The sequence below is a fragment of the Colletes gigas genome, unplaced genomic scaffold (genome assembly GCF_013123115.1).
Source record: "Colletes gigas isolate AHSC1104 unplaced genomic scaffold, ASM1312311v1 Colletes_gigas_Sc00010, whole genome shotgun sequence".
Classification (NCBI taxonomy): Eukaryota; Metazoa; Arthropoda; class Insecta; order Hymenoptera; family Colletidae; genus Colletes; species Colletes gigas.
Window position 1 is genome coordinate 2,634,417 of NW_025106639.1, and position 8,322 is coordinate 2,642,738.

The 8,322-nt window shown below is 45.5% G+C and overlaps 1 pseudogene; it reads right to left on the minus strand.

Moving 5' to 3' along the window:
- Positions 1-6,787: 6,787 nt before the first annotated feature.
- LOC122398062 lies at positions 6,788-6,906 on the minus strand (annotated as a pseudogene).
- Positions 6,907-8,322: the final 1,416 nt, after the last annotated feature.

The window sequence follows — 8,322 nt, forward strand, 5'->3', positions numbered from 1 at the left end:
CGGGCCAATCGACGCGAATTGGACCGCGTCCTCGTTCCACGCGTGGTACCCACTCCCGGTGACAATGCAAAAAGCGAACGGAGATAAAAAAGTAAGTGGGTCGTCGAATGAGGAAGCATGGGCGAAGGTCACACGCCAGAGACTCGATTTTCGGGGCGATCGAACGACTTAACCCCCTCGTTTTCACAACTTCCCTCATCGAATAAAAAGAAAATTAATTTTATAGATTTCTGTATCGAAAATAGAATTGACGAGCTTGCATTAATCGCACGGAACAAAGCATCCAACGTGATACTTTTCGATTTTGACATGTACGGATAGCGAGAGCCCGTTTGTTAGCGATTGGCGTACGTGACGAACGACCGCTAGAAATACTGTATCGTTTGTGAAATTTCCTGGTACTTCTTGAACAATTGTGGCGGCATCGAAAGCCCCCCAGAGATGGGTACGTGACGCAATATATTTCCAATTTCGATCAAGAGAAGTCGTCGACTTCTTATTCGTACGCCGTCTAGGGACTCGGAGAGATGCAAATAAGGTCGAGGCGCTGCAAAGCAGAAATATCTAATAACTCTGCAAAAACTGCCATCGACCATCTGCTCGCCTCGCGTTTGCGTTGATAGATGCTGGTCGTTTGGTCGTATTATAATGTTTGATGATCCAGGGTTTTCTGCCCTCGTCTCGTTATGTGTGTCAAATTGACGCGCGGGGGTCCTTTCTGTAATAAACGTTTCCTGAAACTCTGACGTTACTTCTCGACTTTGAAGATACCCAGACGTATACTTCGGGTAAAAAAAATAAGTGAACGAAGAAGACAAAGGGTCAGAGGCCTCGGTGGACGTATTTGTCCTGGACAAAGTATACACGGGAAAGACTTGGTGAATAATGTTGTCCACTGACACTTCAAGATACTCAATTTAGTGACACGCATTATGAACTTGGAGTTGTCACTTATGATGTATGATAGATTGTCATTCGACAGGTCCCGAACCTACATCATAGAATTCATTACTCTTCGTCAGAGCTTTAAAAGGGATTCGAGCATTCGGGCTCGTAAATGTTAATGTATCCGTACAACCCAAGTCATTTTTCTTTATTTATTCAATTAATCGTTGATGGGTAGTCGATCCTATTCGAGCGTGCTTTATTTCTTTATACCGTTTTGATCCTGGTAGCTCTGTCCAAGACTCGAAAGTTTTCTTTTCCGTTGGTAAGGTGTTAAGTTTAAAAACGACTGCGTCGAGTACTGAAAATTGTCCAACGTCACCCAAATAGAGTACAAGTGCAAACTCTACACAAAAACCACAGGGCGTGGCAGCCGTGACAAAGATATTTGTCGAGGCCACAAAAAAGCACGATGGTGTGAGGGTGAAAGGAGTCTATGATTTAAGAAGTAGGTTGACAGAGAAAGAGGGTGTGAAAAGGTAGGAGGATAACAGGTGTGACAAACGCAGCCAGAATGTGCGAGAGTAGAGCAGGAAGAAATAAAGGCGGACGAAAGGTGGCTGCGTAAGAAGTGATTAATAAAGACCTGTTTTTGAGCAAGTGTCCTTATTCGCGGGACTCATTTTACAAACTCCCACGTGCACACGGTACTACGCTCTACACCAACCGTTTTTAAACTTTTTTCAGAGGCGTCCTCATTAAATGCTTCCCACTTTGGAAAATTTTACTTTTATTTATCTATCAAACATCTCCATTGCGCGGACTAAGTATACAGACGAGGTACGTATACGACAAATGAAATTTCCGAGGGCAACTCGAAGAAGACGCAACCTATGCACTCGAATATCGTCGAAATTGCTGTCGAGGTTCTCAGATGCGCCGGAGAATCTGAAAACGATCGGGGAAGCGTGCATTCATTGGAATATTTTTCGGAAAAAAGGCTGGAAGAAACGCGGGGAATCCCGAAGGGAGCGTTTTCCCCGCGGACGATTATCGAGGTAGCATCCGAGAATCCTGGGCATTCGTTTCCATCCGCGTGTCGCTCGAGCCATAAATATCACTCGAGTACGCACCGGTGCGTGCACGTGTATGTGCATGGAAACGTGCACCCACGCCACCCCGTCGCCCTTCGCCGCTCTTTCGCTCTCTCGTGCAGTTCGTGCGGTTACGTCAGGTATTAAGAGGCCGTGCCCCCCGGTGACGAAAGTTTCAAGGTTGCCTCGTGCGCCGGGGTTCGATGACTCGCACGATTTTCGCGTAAAAATACCAACATCATGGACGGGAACCTCCGTAATGATGTACTGGGAACCCCGAGGAACCAGACACACCGCCAGCTCCGACTACGAAACTGACCCAGAACCTTCCTCTGCCCCCGGTCGAGAACTTGGCTACTGGGTCTGGACGATGTTAACTTAGGGAGGTGGATGCATAGCAAAGAGATTATGTTAGAGACAATAGGAGTTGCTGGCCAACTTCTCACTTTTCCACTGTAGAGCTTTGCTCGAGTTTGGTGGGGAGTGAGGAGGTTGATGGAAACATAGAATTTAGAATTGCTTGGGATGGTTTGAGAATGTATGTTTTGTGCAGAACTTGTAATCTTGGTCTTTATTTTTGGTATTCTACGAATTTTGAGACTGATATTAGAATTTAAATTTATTCCGACTATTTAACAATTTTGAATGGCATAGTTAGATTGCACTGTCACATTCTTGTTCTGTAATTGCTACATTCTACAGAATCTATTGCACTGTTGTTTGAGAAAAAGGACTCTAATATTCAATTAATTCGAATACTATGAAATATAATGTGGTTGGATACGGAGATTCTCCAAGACCCAATGATACATGGAGTAAAATATATTTATCTATTTTCATCGAATTTTCTATTATAATCTATCGACTATTCCAGGTTCTTATAATTATCCCCAGTACTTGTAATTTTGTATTTAAATAACCGGAGTTCTCGCTGAGGGAAGTGGATTTAATCACCTGATTTCAATCTTGATGATCTTGGAGAACGATAGTTTGATCAAGCTCAGTAAATAAACTATTTATTCGGTTAAAAAGTAAACAACAACTGTGAATATTTTTGAAGTATCCAAAGCTACTATTTAAATTCAAATTTAAAAAGCCAGACGTACGTATTTTACTAATTGTAAATAGAAGGCATTTTAACCCTTAAGTGGATTCTCAATCTCAACAGAATTATCTTACTTAATGTTGATTTTTACCAAATTGATAAAGGAAATCAACTTTCCTTTAAAGCATTTAAAAAACAGTGAACTAATGTGTCTCACTACCTGCACTATCTAAGACCTATCGACGATCACAACGGATCGTCAATACTTTTACACAGAAGTACACACAATTACATAAAATAACAAGAGTCCCAGAGACCCGTAAATTAAAATCCCCCTTCCACGGTATTCGAAATAATCACGATCGTATATTTTCCCCGAGCAAAAATGGGTTCGAGCGCTCGATGGGCCCTTTTCGGAATACAACGCCGTTTCGTCCTACTGTCGGGTACGCGCGGGGCCCAGAAAACGGTGTACGCCGGATCAGGAAATCCCCCAGCTGTCCGTTGGCCGGCACCTTCGGGTCGATGGGTGTGTAACCTCGGCAGTAAGCGCGGTTTGATGATCGCGCGTAACCCTGTCGCTCGTGCAAAAGAGGGCCCCCGAAGCGCGAGGGAGAGAACGACAGGCGGAAAGATCGGGAACGGAGGACAGAAGATGGTGTTCCATCCACGGTGTTCCTGTCCGGACGATACGCGAGGGCCCCGTTTGGTGTTGGAGTCGGTGTCCCGGGCTTGTGTTGGTGTCGACGAGCCGCGTGGGTAACCGGTTTGGCGGGTCCTGCAGTTGCAGCGCACGCACGTGTACGTATCGGGCCCTCACGCGCGCGCTCACACAGAGAGAAAGCGACACGCACACACCTGCGGGCCCCGCGTGTCCAGCGGCAGAGGATCCTCCAACTCCGACCGAACGTATTATACACCCGAGATACTGGTCTAAATATAGCATCGCATTTACATACGAGTCCTAAAGACCAGGGCTGGATTAATGTGTAGGCGAAACGGACAGCCGCCTCTTCTCTCTCTCCTTCGTTGCCCCCTCCCCCCTCCTACCACCCGTCCAGCACGGTCCCCCTCGACAATCGGACGACCGATTTTCTTCCTGGCGACAGGTAACTCCGGCTAGGAAGACGATAACGTGGGTTCCCAGCTCGCTAGATTCAGTGGGACTTGTCGGAGTTGTATTGGGAGCCCTCCGGTGTGTACCGTTTTCTCCGCTTCCAACAAGATTCTTGTTTTTTTTTGGGAGAGGAACGACTGATTCCGGAGATTGTAGGATCTGTCACTGGGGACGATCTTGGTCTACCTGTTTCATGCTCTATTGACTCCGGGAGCGCCGCGGAATCTTATTCGAGCAAAATGAAAACGCGATCGTAGCAGTGGCTTTTTGTGTTTTGGGAATTTTTGTTTCATTTCTATCAGATCTCTTGCAATTTTCTTGAGCGTTAATTTAGAGAAAAACTACCGAGGGTCTTCGAATATCGAGAATATTTTGATTAAAATGAACAGAGTTTTTAATGTCAAGAATCGGATCGTGGAGACGAAGAGGGCTCTCGACTAGACATGCGACTGAAATTGTGTTGTTTACGAGATCCTGAAAATTAGCAGTTTACTGTACGGGAACCGTTCGAAATGACTATCTTTAGCCTGACTGTAGGCTCGGACACGCCTCGACATAGGCGGCTCGAGGAAGTCCAGGTACTGTTTGAATTTCTCGTTTATCTTGTTCCAAACAGTGGTGGAGTTATATGGATATTCTCTGTTGTTTCAAGATCTCAAACAACATCCTTAAGATAACATTTATATTTACAAACGTCCCGCGTACCAGCTCAGACACTCTCTCATCGGTTCCTATTATTTTTTAAGAAATTGTGCCCATGATAGGAAGAAGCTAGGAGTATTAAGCTGTATTAAAATCAATTTACATTACGAAACTTTTAAACCCTTAAGTGGATTATTGGACCCCGCTGCAAGTTTAAGTAATTATTGGAACTCCATTAGTTTATTATTTTTTAAATGCTTTGAAGGAAAGTTGATTTCTATTTACCAATTTGATAAAATAATTCAGTTGAGATTGACAGTCCACTTAAAGATTGAATACACTTATTTTACTATTCTAGCGGAAAACTGTGTATATACTACTAACTAGCTCCATTTGTGATTCGATATAAAATTTAAAATAGTGTCTGAAATATCGAATGACCACGATTGCAGTCCAGAAGGTTGTAAAGGAACGAACGCAGAGTTTTAAGTTCGCGACAGCTTGCGCAAGAGCTGAAATTCGACATCCTTCGTCTCGCGTCGGACACGGATGATCCTGGGACGGACGAGATTTCCGAGAGAGATTAGAAGTTCCAGGGAACTAGCTAGGCGGACGATCCTCGTGCAGTTCGGGGCCCGATAGTCTGAAACCGGCCCTGTCGACGTCGATACGCCACGGTTCATCCTCCGTGGATAATCGTTCCAAGCAACGAGATTATGTTAGGCACGCCGTGGCATCTCGGCTACCGAATCCCAGCGATCGAGAATCCCCCGTGACCTTCCATTACGAAACAAGAATCACGTACACATTTTTTGCCAGAGAAATTAATCGTGAAACACGAAACGGACAGAATCATTAGAAATATTAGAGGTAAATCAAGCCTTCGATCTTCCAACTCTTTTCGCTACGTTTCTTTCGTGAATTAAAACATCTCGATTTAATACTTAATGCAGATTTCGGACTCTTTCGAAAAGTATCGAATTGCTCAGTTTGTCGTTAACGACAAGTTGTCGAAGGAGGCTCGAAAAACGGTACGGAGGCCCGTGACTGGTGAGTTTTCCGTAATTTTCAGATTTATTCCCCGCGACACAGAAGTCTCTGGGAGCGGAGTAAGGATTCACTTTCTCGGCCCTCGAGTTGGAAAATAAATGGTAGACTTGACAGGTCCGTTCGTAACACGCTGGAGGAACTGAGCGAGCACGAGGAGGAACGGAGGCGACCGAGGCGTACGGACGAAGGGGGAGGGCCGTTCTCTCCTCGGTCCCTCTTCGTCCCTCCCGCCCTACCAGCCTCTCTGTCCCTCGCGAAACAAATTATCAACGCATCAAATATAACTTAGCTCGGCTACCGTATTCTTAAGCCGTCTCTGCTCCGAGGCCGTCTTTATTATTTCTTATTTACTCGGCTCGTTTTATTGCGGGACCGTTCGGGCCGCCGCTTTTAATTGGACGTTCGTACGTGCCACCGATGATTCGGTGCTTCAACGAGTTTACACGCGACTCGATCGTTAACGACACCCGTGTATCTTCTTCGGGTACCTTCGCCCCGACGCTACGCGGTGGCACAGGATCCCCAAAAACGTGGCCAAACTGTGTAATTACCGAATTCAATTCGCGCATCCTGGTCACCAACAGTCAACCCAGTGACTATCTTACTTGGAATCTGCCCAAACAAAACTGTATCTTCCGGCAGAATTATTTTAAATTTTATTTTCTAATGTTAAGAATAATTGAAAATCACACCGACAAGGCGATACAGGATCTATGTTATAATATGCACGCAGGTAAACAGATGCGTGACAGCTGTTTTCTTGAGATACACTATAATGGTGATTCGTTATAAATGAAAAGAAACACTTGCTCTTTATGAATTTTTTCCCCACTTATGTTTACCAAATGTTGTTTATTACACTGGCTACACTTTTATTTACGAAGCTCTTTTTCTTTTGTTTTTTTTTTATTTTGTACAACATTAATGCAATATATACATATGCAATAATGATAATGTCAACAATACGCGGTGGTCTTAAGCGATCACCCATTTTGATACTGACCGCGCCCAACGTTGCTTAACTTCGGTGATCGGACGAGAACCGGTGTTTTCAACGTGGCATGATCGTTGACAAATTTCATTTTTAATTTATTCAAACAGAATCCCTTAAGAAGCGAATCACCATTATAGTGTACTAATACGAGTGGGAGTAACTGTACGTATATGGACTTTCAGAAAATAAAAAACCCCAATATAAAATTAGCAGTAAATAATTGTTTAAAATTAATTGCCTCGAAAGCACCCAACGATGACAGTGATTTTATGCGTGCAACGTGTCAGATTTCTTACACTTAGTAATTAAACGTGACCCACCCGTAGGTTTATTCGTTGGGCCAGACGACCCGTCTGGCGACCCTAAAAGCATCCTAATAGCCGCCCTTTCTCGGAGTTTTCTACGAACGTTGGATTTTCATTGCTTTCTTTATTTGTTTAGCTACCGTCGCGCGGCTCCCAGCGGTTGATGATTCAAGCCTGCTATGAATATCCGCGCGATAAATATTCCTGTTAGCGAGTCCTTATCTAAACAAGCGACTATTTTATTTATAACGAGGCGAGGAAGGCGACCGTGATCTTTGCGCGACAATGAAAGACACGGTGATAGTTTCTAGCGGTTGTCAGAAAGTTACCAATCCTTTCTACTCTAAGATCACCTCATCCCAGTGGTAGAAAACCTGTCCCAGCGTTGCGTTCAGAAAACATCGCGGATCAATAATTCAGACCCTAATTCGAGTTTCCCAGCGTTTCCATTAGCGCGACTGTCGCTCGAAACGCTTTTGCAAATAAAAGCCACCGCAGAAGCGATCCACGGACTCCCAATAAAAGCGGGACGCTCCTCGAGTTAACAGCTCCGCGAAACCCTCGTTTACAGCCTCGCTCTGAATTATTCCATCGAATTGTAACCCTTTTCGACGTGGCTTTTAGCGGGCGATCGATCATCGGCGATAAACCATTCCCGCGACGCTCGTCTGCCACGGTCCCGCGGAGTTGTTAGTTTCCCTTTCGTACCCTGAAAGTTCCTCGGTGCTCTTGGCTGGTTCCTCGAGTCTTCCGGAGAACGCGGCCGCTGCCTTCAGACGGCGATTTCCGTGCTAGTAAAAAGCCCTCTCGCGCATAATTTAGCGCTCTGTAGGGTAATACGCGGAGGCCCTCTCCGCCGCGTCGAGACCCCACGGTTCCAACCCCATACATACTCGATTGCGCCTCGTGAAAAGCAGAGGAGCGTCGGGGATAAATGCTAACTCTGGATCCTGGAACGGTGCCAGCCCAGCGCCGTTCATAAATCCGCGCACGTCCTGCGAGGCTAGTAGTCACCGATGCGCTACGACCGCTACCGTACCTGATCCTTCCTCCCCCCGCCGCCCCTTGCCCCCAACCCGTGCAACCTTCTATCTTATATTCCTCGATGCTCGTCGTCACGTTTCTGGGGAACGGGACGAAGATTGCACGCGAGCTCGCGACAACGGCCGAGATTCGGATGCAATAAGAAG